General features: G+C 32.9%; 1 protein-coding gene across 1 annotated transcript in view; it reads right to left on the bottom strand.

The window, feature by feature from the left end:
- LOC136036029 (general transcription factor 3C polypeptide 5-like) overlaps window positions 1-13,035 on the bottom strand; it is a 508,607-nt gene that overhangs the window by 96,342 nt on the left and 399,230 nt on the right. The gene's annotated exons all lie outside the window — the stretch shown is intronic.

A 13,035-nucleotide genomic window follows, 5' to 3' on the forward strand; every position in this document is an offset into this window, starting at 1 on the left:
TAAAAAAAAAATACTAAAAAAGCTAAAAAACTAAAAAAAAAAACTAATAAAAACGTAAAAAACTAAAAACTAAAAAGAAAAAAACTAAATAAGGTAAAAACTACAAAAAAACTAAAAAGAAAAAAAAACAAATAAAAAAAAATAAAAAAACTAAAAACTGAAAAAAAAACTAAAAAAAGGAAATAAACTGAAAAATAAAGGAGAAAAAGAAAACTAAAAAAAAATCAAAATAAAAATAAAAAAAAACTAAAAAAGGTAAATGTATTCAAGCCGATGTATCTGAGTCGGTAAAGCGTTATGTTCCAGGTTCTAACTCCGAGAGGTTCCTGGTTCGAACCTTGGCTTTAGCATTAATACAAAAGAAGAAAAAAAACTAAAAAAGGTAAAAACTACAAAAAAAAAATAAAAAGAAAAAACTAAAAAAAGGAAAAAAACTGAAAAATAAAAGGAGAAAAACAAAACTAAAAAAAGTAAAAATAAAAATAAAAAAAAACTAGAAAAGGTAAAAACTACAAAAAAAACTAAAAAGAAAAAAGAAAAAAACTAAAAAAGCTAAAAAAGGTAAAAACCAAAACAAAACTAAAAAGAAAAAAACTGAAAAAAACTAAAAAAACGAAAAACTGAAACGAAAAAAAAAACTAAAAAAAGGAAAAATCTGAGAAATAAAGGAGAAAAAGAAAACTAAAAAAAGAAAAAATAAAAATAAAAAAACTAACAGGTAAAAACTCCAAAAAAACGAAAAAAAAAGAAAAAAATTAAAACCTAAAAAAAAAGGTAAAAAACAAAAAAAAACTAAAAACTGAAAAAGAAAAAAAAAAACTAAAAAAAGGAAAAAAACTGAAAAATAAAAAAGGAAAAAAACTGAAATTTATTTCATCATATAGCAATTCAAAAACGAATACTGACCGGGACACAGGGAATATAAATGACGACCGGGACACTCAAAGAGAAATTACAGACTGGGACACCGGGACACAAATGATGACTGGGACGTGTGTGTCGACTGACGTCATGTTTGTGTATCTACTGATGTCATGTTTGTCGACTATAAATGACGACTGGGACACAGGGACACAACTACAACGGGGACGACGGGGGAAACAGGGGGGATATATAAATGACGATGGGGACACAGGGAATGTTTGATTAGAAATCACCATCAACAAAGCTCAAGGGCAATCATTAGAATAATGAGGTATAGATCTGAATACGGATTGTTTTTCCCATGGACAATTATATGTTGCATGTTCAAGAGTCGGTAAACCTGACAATCTATTTATATATACAGACAATAGGACAGCGAAGAATGTTGTATATTCGCAAGTTTTACGTAGTTAAAAACATATATATCTATATATATAAAAATAAGTTGTCTGTGTGTGTGTGTGTCTGTCGAGTGACGTCATGTTTGTGTGTCGACTGACGTCATGTTTTCGACTGACGAAATTACAGACCGGGACATCGGGACACAAATGACGACCGGGACACCGGCACATAGGGAATATAAATGACGACCGGGGCACTCAAAGAGAAAGCGACCGGGACACAAGGAATGTTCGATTAGCAATCACCATCAACAAAGCACCGGGACACAAATGACGACCGGGACACAGGGAGTATAAATGACGACCAGGTCATAAGTAAAAAAAAAACTAAAAAAAACTAAAAAACAAAGGTAAAAACTACAAAAAAACTAAAAAGAAAAAAAAAACTAAAAACTAATAAAAAAACTAAAAAAGCTAAAAAACCAAAAACTAAAAAATAAAAAAAATAAAAAAAAGGACAAAAATGAAAAATAAAGGAGAAATAACTAAAAAAATAAAAATAAAAAAAAAAATAAAAAGAAAAAAAGGGGAAAAATACAAAAATTTATTTCATCATATACCATTTCAAAAACGAATGTATATACAGACCGGGACACCGGGATACAAATGACGACCGGGACACAGGGAATATAAATGACGACCGGGACACAGGGACACAAATACAAAAGGGACGCTGGGGGGCACAGGGGGATATATAAATGACGACGGGGACACAGGGAATGTTCGATTAGCAATCACCATCAACAAAGCTCAAGGGTAATCATTAGAATCATGAGGTATAACTAAAAAAACTAAAAGAAAGGTAAAAAACTAAAAACTAAAAAAAGACCAATTCAAAAACGAATGTATATACAGACCGGGACACCGGGACACAAATGACGACCGGGACACCGGGACACAATGAATATAAATGACGCCCAGGACATTCAAAGAGAAATCACAGACTGGGACACCGGGACACAAATGACGACCGGGACACAGGGAATATAAATAACGACTGGGACACAGGGACACAACTACAATGGGGACGCCGGGGGCACAGGGGGATATATAAATGACGACGGCGACACAGGGAATGGTTGATTAGCAATCACCATCAACAAAGCTCAAGGGCAATCATTAGAATCATGAGGTATAGATCTGAATACGGATTGTTTTTCCATGGACCATTATATGTTGTATGTTCAAGAGTCGGTAAACCTGACAATCTATTTATATGCACAGACAATGGGAAAGCAAATAATGTTGTATATTCGCAAGTTTTACGTAGTTAAAACATATATATATATATATATATATATATATATATATATATATATATATATATATATATATATATATATATATATATATATATATATATATATATCTATATTCACAGGTGGGACATAGGGACACAACTACAATGGCGCGTAACTCATATGGCGCGTAACGATTTACGCGCGCGGGGGGGCTTGGGGGGCGCGAAGCGCCCCCATCAACTAGGTGTTGGGGTGGCGTGAAGCGCCACCCCAACAGCTGGTATATATATACATATATATATATATATATATATCTACCTATATTCACAGGTGGGACACAGGGACACAACTACAATGGCGTGTAACTAATATGGCGCGTAACGACTTACGCGCGCGGAGGGGCTCAGGGGGGTGCGAAGTGCCCCCAGCAACTAGGTGTTGGGGTGGCGCGAAGCACCACCCCAACAGCTAGTATATATATATTAGCAAATAATTTCCAGAGTAAACTTACATTAAATGGCCTTCTGGACCAAGCTCAGACGTATTGCTCCCTTCCACCCTCCCAGGCTACTGGTTATGTAGTTGCAAAATATATCAATATTTGAAGTTGAAAGAAGTTTGGAAGAAAAGGACGATAAGTTTGTGAATGAAGATTGGAATATTGGAAGCTGATGTGAGGACATTTGCCAAAGGGGGCTCTGAAATGTGTCTGCTTCTAAAGACAGAAGAATATTTTTGAATATTCTCCATAGAAATTGTCTGAGAATTGTTCTAGGCACCTGTTTGATTTACCTTGGGATATATATTTGAGTGTACTAAAATTGTGGTTCGACCCCATTCCCTAGAGGCTGTAAAGAAAGCTTGAGATGGCTAGGACATAACTTACAGAAGAAGGGTGGAAGATTGCCAAAGATTATTCTTTTCAACCATCCATCTGGGGACAATCAATAATCTCAAACCAATAATTTCAATAATTATCATAGCTGGTTAATTCGACTCTGTACTTTTAAAATAAGGCCTATTTCTGCTGTCTAATTGTTAGCTAACGAAAACTTATTGCTAAACAATCGGTGAGATCATAATGCTTTTTTCAAAAGCTATGATACATGACCTCTATGTATAAGCCAAGACTTTAAACAACATTCCTAATTTCAAACAAATGCAAAAAGGGGAAAATAAACTCTGAAACACAAAGAACGTCTCCACGTGATTCTGAAATGGAAAATTATTTCTCGGAATTTTCAATTTTAATTTCACGCACACACTCCATCAATAATTCTCTGTTAGCTCGAGGATAAATGATTTTTAGTTGAATTCTTGCTAAAATATTGTGTTGATTAGGCAGAAAAAAAGTAAAAATTGAAGGTGACTTAGGGTCTACTTTAAAGTTAGGGTCTAAATTGGGAATAAAATCTTGGGTCTATTTACGAAACCTTAAGGTGTGCCATATTTCACAATTACTCGATCATTCTGTTTTCAGTATTTAGTTTCATATACTTGTTCCATTATTGAAAATATAAGTGTTTTATTTACATATAACGTCGTCACTTGCCCTCACTGATCCTGTATTTTCTGAGATAAGCATGAGAATGGTAAAGTCCACTTCATTTTGTACGGAGTATTATATACGGCACCTTGCCAAACTCTATCAATTTTTACCGGGTCAGATATTTGACCATTCCAGGTAACTTGAATTTTAGACTTTGAATACCAAGAAGACAATCAACTTAGTACGGAAGGATTAACACCTGAAGACACGAGGGAAAATAGAGCCTGAGAGTGCACAATATTGTTGAAAGCTCCAGAAATATCAACAGTAAGACAGTATAAAAACATTTTAGTTTTTACGGCATCTTTCATGAGTCGGCTTAAAACATGATGTGCATGGGAGCAACCGAAACTTTTCCGAAAACCAAATTGAAAAGGCGTAAAAATATTTGTAGATGGTTAAGTAGAGCAGGACAGTCATAAGCAAAAAATCGGTAAGAAAGTCCGGCACCATCAAGGCTATTTGAACGCTTAATTTGTCTTAAAGCCCGGCAAATTTCAGATATTGCTACAGGCTGGACTTGATCCTGCAGGAGACGGTACAGTAAAAGCGGTTTAAGCAACTTCAAATAAAAAGACTGAAGAAAACTATTAAATACACTGAACACACGCTTATAATGATCAACAAAATTAGCTAGCTGGAGACAAGATAGGGTAGATGGGGAACATTTCTCACTATTAAACAGCTAAGAATAAGGTGATCTTCATCAATCTTCTCTTCGTCCACCCTGACAATCGATGATATTAAGCTGGAACTGGAAGAGATCACGTGATCCAGGTTCGATTTTGAATAGCCTCTGTTATGAATATACGTGAATGGGAGGCTCTTAACTGCAACGTGATATATGCTAGGAAGTGATTCTAGCAAGAGGATTGACCTATCGGAGGTACCAAGAATGTCACAGTTAAGGTCAACAGCTAAAACCCAATTTTGGTCTTTCAAACGTCGACTTTCAAGTAGAGACCTTAATTTAGAGCAACATTTAGCAAAAGATATAAACGATGCTATAGAGCGTCGATCCCAAATAGTGTTTACTGATTACTCTCCATGTTAATTCTTTATCTGTTTTATTATTACTTTTAGGTATTATAAGCTTCCTGTATTAATTCAGATGATCTGTTCTTTCCTAATCTAGATTTTAATTGTTCCACCTTCTTCTTTAATCCAGCATCTAATTGAGTCGCTCTTGGTAAATTGAGATGTAATATTGGTAACATCCATGATAAATGTATTACATCTACTTTAAAATTTTGAGACAATACTATAATATTTTTATTTTATAAAATCAAACTTAATTGGTCTTTACAGCATTTTTATCCGTCCGTAAAATCTATATATATAAAAATAAGTTGTCTGTCCGTTACGCCAGATTATATTTTCTATATATATAAAAGAAAACAAACTAGAATGTAAAAACTGGAAATTGCATAAATATTTCGAAATATTTTGACAATAGATTAAAGTAATTCGAAAAAAGAAAAATGGCAAAAAACTAAAAAAAAACTAAAAAGAAAAAACTAAAAGAAAAATTAAAAATTGAAAAAATAAAAAAAAGAAAAAACCCAAAAAGAAAAAACATAAAAAAATAAAAAAGATAAAAAACTAAAAAAAACTAAAAAAGCTAAAAAACTAAAAAAAAAGAAAAAACTAAACAAACTGGGAATTGCACAAATATTTCAATATATTTTGACAATATATATAAAAATAAGTTGTCTGTCCATTACGCCAGATTATATCTTCTATATATATAAAAGAAAACAAACTAGAATGTAAAAACTGGAAATTGCATAAATATTTCGAAATATTTTGACAATAGGTTAAAGTAATTCGAAAAAACAAAAATGGTAAAAAACTAAAAACAAAACTAAAAAGAAAAAACTAAAAAAAACTAAATAAAAAATTAAAAAAAGAAAAAAACTTAAAAAGGAAAAATGTAAAAAGAATAAAAAGGTAAAAAACTAAAAAGAAAAAAAAAACTAAAAAAAACCTAAACAGCTAAAAAAAAAGAAAAAACTAAAAAAACTGGGAATTCCACAAATGTTTCAATATATTTTGACAAAAGATTAAGGTAATTCGAAAACCTTAAAACAGATACCCAAAATTTTGAGGTTTATTATCAATAAAAAGAAGAAACTTAAAAAAGAAAAACTAAAAAAGAAAAAAATAAGAAAAGAAAAAACTAAAAAAGAAAAAAAACTGAAATGAAACTGTATCTATATATCTATATAAATGACGACCAGGACACTCTAAGAGAAATTACAGACTGGGATACCGGGACACAAATGACGACCGGGACACAGGGAATATAAATGACGACCTGGACACAGGGACACAACTCCAACGGGGACGCCGGGGGCTCAGGGGGATATATAGATGACGACGGGGACACAGGGAATGTTCGATTAGCAATCACCATCAACAAAGCTCAAGGGCAATCGTTAGAAAAATGCGGTATAGATATGAATACGAATTGTTTTCCCATGGACAATTATTATGTTGCATGTTCAAGAGTTGGTAAACCTGACAATCTATTTATATGGACAGACAATAGGACAGCGAAGAATGTTGTATATTCGCAAGTTTTACGTAGTTAAATATTTTTCTATACTAGCTGTTGGGGTGGCGCTTCGCGCCACCCCAACACCTAGTTGGTGGGGGCGCTTCGCGCCCCCCCCAAGCCCCCCCGCGCGCGTAAGTCGTTACGCGCCATATTAGTTACGCGCCATTGTAGTTGTGTCCCTATGTCCCACCTGTGAATATAGATAGATATATATATATATATATATATATATATATATATATATATATATATATATATATATATATATATATATATATATATATATATATATATATATATATATATATATATATATATATATATATATATATTTAACTACGTAAAACTTGCGAATATACAACATTCTTTGCTGTCCCATTGTCTGTGCATATAAATAGATATCAGGTTTACCGACTCTTGAACATGCAACATATAATGGTCCATGGGAAAACAATCCGTATTCAGATCTATACCTCATGATTCTAATGATTGCCCTTGAGCTTTGTTGATGGTGATTGCTAATCGACCATTCCCTGAGTCGCCATCGTCATTTATATATCCCCCTGTGCACCCCGGCGTCCCCTTTGTAGTTATGTCCCTGTGTCCCGGTCGTCATTTATATTCCCTGTGTCCCGGTCGTCATTTGTGTCCCGGTGTTCCAGTCTGTGATTTCTCTTTGAGTGTCCCGGGCGTCATTTATATTCCTTGTGTCCCGGTTTCCTGGTCGTCATTTATATCCCCCTGTGCCCCCCGGCGTCCCCATTGTAGTTGTGTCCCTGTGTCCCGGTCGTCATTTATATTCCCTGTGTCCCGGTCGTCATTTGTATCCCGGTGCCCCGGTCTGTATATACATTCGTTTTTTAGTTTTGTTTTTCTCCTTTATTTTTTTCCTTTTTTCTTTTTTTCTTTTTTAGTTTATTTAGATTTTTAGATTTTTTAGTTTTTTTATTAGTTTTTAGTTTTTTTGTAGTTTTTACCATTTTTTTAATTTTTAGTTTTTTTTTTTACTTATGTCCTGGTCGTCATTTATACTCCCTGTGTCCCGGTCGTCATTTGTGTCTCGGTGCTTTGTTGATTGCTAATTTATATTATATTTATATTTATATTTTTTATATTTATTAATATTTTTTTAGTTTTCTTTTTCTCTTATTTTTCAGTTTTTTCCTTTTTTTTAGTTTTTTCTTTTTTAGTTTTTAGTTTTTTTTTGTTTTTTACCTTTTTTTAGTTTTTTTAGTTTTTTTAGTTTTTTAGCTTTTTTAGTTTTTTTATTAGTTTTTAGTTTTTTTTTTAGTTTTTGTCTTTTTTTAGTTTTTTCAGTTTTTTTTAGTTTTTAGTTTTTTACCTTTTTTTAGTTTTTTTTAGTTTTTTAGCTTTTTTAGTTTTTTTTTTCTTTTTAGTTTTTTTTGTAGTTTTTACCTTTTTTAGTTTTTTTTCTTCTTTTGTATTAGTGTGAAATAATTCAGACGTCATATGCGGACAAACACGACGTCACTCGACAGACAGACAGACAGACATAACCCACAAACAACTTATTTTTATATATATTTATTCATATTTTTTTAGTTTTCTTTTTCTCTTTTATTTTTCAGTTTTTTCTTTTTTTTAGTTTTTTTCTTTTTTAGTTTTTAGTTTTTTTTAGTTTTTTACCTTTTTTTAGTTTTTTTTAGTTTTTTTAGTTTTTTAGCTTTTTTAGTTTTTTTATTAGTTTTTATTTTTTTTGTAGTTTTTGCCTTTTTTTTATTTTTTTCAGTTTTTTTTTTAGTTATTAGATTTTTACCTTTTTTTAGTTTTTTTTTAGTTTTTTAGCTTTTTTAGTTTTTTTTTCTTTTTAGTTTTTTTTTGTAGTTTTTACCTTTTTTAGTTTTTTTCTTCTTTTGTATTAGTTTGAAATAATTCAGACGTCATATGCGAACAAACATGACGTCACCTGATCCACAGATCCACACACAGACAACTTATTTTTATATATATAGATATATATATATATATATATATATATATATATATATATATATATATATATATATATATATATATATATATATATATATATATATATATATATATATATATATCTTCTATATATATAAAAATAAGTTGTTTGTCTGTCTGTCGACTGACGTCATTAGGATTGAGCTGTATGTCGTCATGAAGTTAGTTGTCGTCATGTTTGTTATGACGACGACATGTTTGTCAACTGATGAAATTACAGATCGGAACACCGGGACACAAATGACGACCAGGACAACAGGAAACAGGGAATATAAATGACGACCGGGACACTCAAAGAGAAATTACAGACCGTGACACCGGGACACAAATAACGACCGAATCTATCTATATATATAAAAACTACCGTTGGGGGACATATAAATAGATTGTCAGGTTTACCGACTCTTGAACATGCAACATAAAAAAAAAACTAAAAACTGAAAAACAAAAAAAAACTAAAAAAAGGAAAAAAACTGAAAAATAAAGGAGTCATTTGTGTCCCGGTGTCCCGGTCTGTAATTTCTATTCAAACAATCCCTGTGTCTCAGTCGTCAATTATATATCCTGCCTGTGCCCCCGGCGTCCCCGTTGTAGTTGTGTCCCTGTGTCCCGGTCGTCATTTATATTCCCGGTCGTGATTTGTGTCCGGATGTCCCAGTCTTTAATTTTTCTTTGAGGTTTCTTTATTTTTCAGACGTAAATACATATCGCCCAACCTTTGTATTTTACTAAAATCTGGTAGGCATTGATGACCTTATCCAAGTCAAAATCCCAAACCCAATCATCATCGCTATCATTTTCAGTTTTGACTCTCGCTGTCCAGGTGGATTTTCATCTAACTGCGCGGTTTTTCGTTCTTTAGCCGCAAGCTTTTTGGCATAAACCCTTTGAGCAGATTCCTTGGCTGTTTCTTCTGCCATTGTAGGATTTATACTAAAATTTCTCTTTGAATTAACTATTTGAGCAGCTTCCTCGGCTGTTTCTTCTGTCATTTTAAGATCTATACTAAACATTCCTCTTATGCCAAGCTTGCTAAAGCTCAAAAATTTATAATAAACCTCAAATTTTAGGTATCTGTTTTAAGGTTTCCGAATTACTTTAATCTATTGTTAAAATATTTTGAAATATTTATGCAATTCCCAGTTTTTACATTTTAGTTTGTTTTCGTTTATATATATAGAAGATATGATCTGGCGTAACGGACAGACAACTTATTTTTATATATATAGATATATATATATATATATATATATATATATATATATATATATATATATATATATATATATATATATATATATATATATATAAATTATAATTTTAACGTGCTCTTAAAAGTAATCCTGCTCTTTGGCTCCAGTTTGTTATTGCAACAGAAATTGATCAAAATTGTTCTCCAGCAAAGTCATTGTCTTAATTTTTCTCCATTATGTCCTTCAAAATAGTTTCTATTTGTTAATATATCTTTTACAAAAAAGGAAAACTGATATAACATACTTTCATTAGATTTTCGAAAAGTACTGATAAGTGGACCAACTTTATGATGTCACTACCAAGAAAGAAGTAAGGAAAACACCCCGGGTCCTTTGCAATGAGAGAACTATTACAGCTCATAAGATAAAACCATACTCATCGAGAAAACGGTAAAAACTAGCTTATTAACCGGAAGTGCATTAAGGGTAGTGTAATCGAGTTTATTTCTCGGCTACTACGTAAGAAGTAAAGTTTCGACGTAAAAGTTTCGACGACTACTTTTTAACTGCGTAAAACTTGCGAATATACAACATTCTTCGCTGTCCTATTGTCTGTGCATATAAATAGATTCTCAGGTTTACCGACTCTTGCACATGCAACATATAATTGTCCATGGGAAAAAAATCCGTATTCAGATCTATACTGCATTTTTCTAATGACTGCCCTTGAGCTTTGTTGATGGTGATTACTATTCAAATATTCCCTGTGTCCCCATCGTCATTTATATATCCCCCCTGTGCCCTTCCGGTATCCCCGTTGTAGTTGTGTCCCTTTGTCCCGGTCGTCAGTTGTGTCCCGGTGTCTCGGTCTGTAATTTCTCTTTAAGTGTCCCGATCGTCATTTATATTCCCTGTGTCCCGGTCTTCATTTCTGTCCCAGCCCGGTCGTTATTTGTGTCCCGGTCTGTAATTTCTCTTTAAATGTCCTGGTCGTCATTTATATTCCTTGTGTCCGGGGTGTCCCGGTCTGTAACGTCATAAAGTCTTCAATGGCTCTGGTAGTGCAGCCAGTTGAGGAAGTTTAACTTTTCCTGAGGCGCAACACATTCCCATTCTTTCACCATTAAATTTCAAGGCCTTGCAATAGGGACAAATTTTAGACATAGTCCCGATTTGAATACATCTGCTCAAGCTAGAATCATTGATTGGGCTGTCTGTACCTGAATGCTAGACGATAATTTTTACGTTACTCTTGTGATTTCTCAGCACGCTTTCTTTTGGTATTATCTCTTTTAGCCGCAAGCCTGTTTTCACGTTGTTCTTGTGGTTCCTCGGCACGCTTTCTTTTGGCATTATCTCTTTGAGCCGCAAGCCTGTTTTCACATCGTTCTTGTGATTCCTCGGCATGATTTTTTCGGTAATTTCTCTTTGAGCCTCAAGCCTGTTTTCACGTTGTTCTTGTGATTCCTTGGCATACTTTATATATCCCCCCTGTGCCCTTCCGGCGTCCCCGTTGTAGTTGTGTCTCTGTGTCCCGGTCGTCATTTGTGTCCCAGACAGAGGACACAGGGAAGTTTAATTTTTCCTGAGGCGCAACACATTCCCATCGTTTCACCATTAAATTTCAAGGTCTTGCAATAGGGACAAAATTTAGACATAGTCCCTATTTGAACACATCTTCCCAAGCTATAATCATCGACTGGGCCGTACCTGAATTCCAGGCGATAATTTTAGGTTGCTCTTGTGATTCCTCGGCACGCTTTCTTTTGGGATTATCTCTTTGAGACTCAAGCCTGTTTTCACGTTTTTCTTGTGATTCCTCGGCACTCTTTCTTTTGGTAATTTCTCTTTGATGCGCGAGCCTATTTTTACGCTGTTCTTGTGATTCCTCGGCACGATTTTTTTTGGCAATTTCTCTTTTAGCCGCGACCCTGTTTTCACGTTGTTCTTGTGATTCCTCGGCACGATTATTTTTGGTAATTTCTCTTTGAGACGCAAGCCTGTTTTCACGCTGTTCTTGTGATTCCTCGGCACGCTTTCTTTTCATACTTTCTCTATTAGCCGCAAGCCTTTTGGTATTAACTCTTTGAGCAGCTTCCTCGAATTTTTCTTCCACCATTGTAGGATTTATACTAAAATTTCTCTTTGAATTAACTCTTTGAGCAGCTTCCTCGGCTGTTTCTTCTGTCATTGTAGGATTTATACAAAAATCTTTCTTTGAATCGCCCCCTTATATGCTTATAATGACGTCATATACAAAGTCTTTGACGTCATATACAAAGCCTTTGGTGTCATATACAAAGCCTTATATACTTATAATGACGTCATATGCGTACAAACACACAAACATAAACTTATTTTTATATATATAGAAATGTGCAATCACCAGTTTTTTACATTTTAAGCAATTTAATAATAATTTATTTTTGACGTTAAATGAGACTTTGACAAATTTTCTTTGAGCAGTAAGTATCCTAACTTCAACAATTTCCACTAAACTTCAAGTTTATGGTTTTCTGTTTTAAGGTTTTTGAATTGCTTTAATCTATTGTCAAAATATATTAAAATTTTTGTGCAATCATCAGTTTTTTACATTTTAAGCAATTTAATAAAATTTTAAAAGAGGCTCAATATTTTAAGCTTCTGTAAGGGTTATAACGGTAAAAACGTGTAACGGTGTATTGGTAAAGATATTGTAACGGATACTACATTTTCTATATATAGATGAACCGCAAATGATGCAATAGGCCTAAGACTTTTATTGATAGGAAAAGGTTAACGGGAAAGTAGCCAAAATATTGTTTGTGCTGGCTTTTGTTTGATTCAAGCTTGACCTAACTAACAAATTTAAGTTTTATTCGTTTTAAGAATCATTTGTATATCTATTTTTGTACTAGTTAGTTTTATATTTGCTATGATTGATTATTTTAACATTTCTTCATTTTAGGATGCAAAATGAACAAAACTACATTTTCGGAAAACTTTTATTTAAATGAAAAAAAAAGGCTTCACCTCTGTTCCCTTCCGAATCTACTGTGTTATAGCATCAGAGCTGTTAGCCCAATAAAAACAATGTAACCTGATTATTTAGGTTTTAAGATTCTCTAAAGTCGGAGTAGTAAATTTTAAATGCAACATCTCAAAATTCCTAATTTAAATATCTTGGGAAAAGTAT

Source organism: Artemia franciscana, chromosome 15, assembly GCF_032884065.1.
Source record: "Artemia franciscana chromosome 15, ASM3288406v1, whole genome shotgun sequence".
In the NCBI taxonomy this organism is placed as follows: domain Eukaryota; kingdom Metazoa; phylum Arthropoda; class Branchiopoda; order Anostraca; family Artemiidae; genus Artemia; species Artemia franciscana.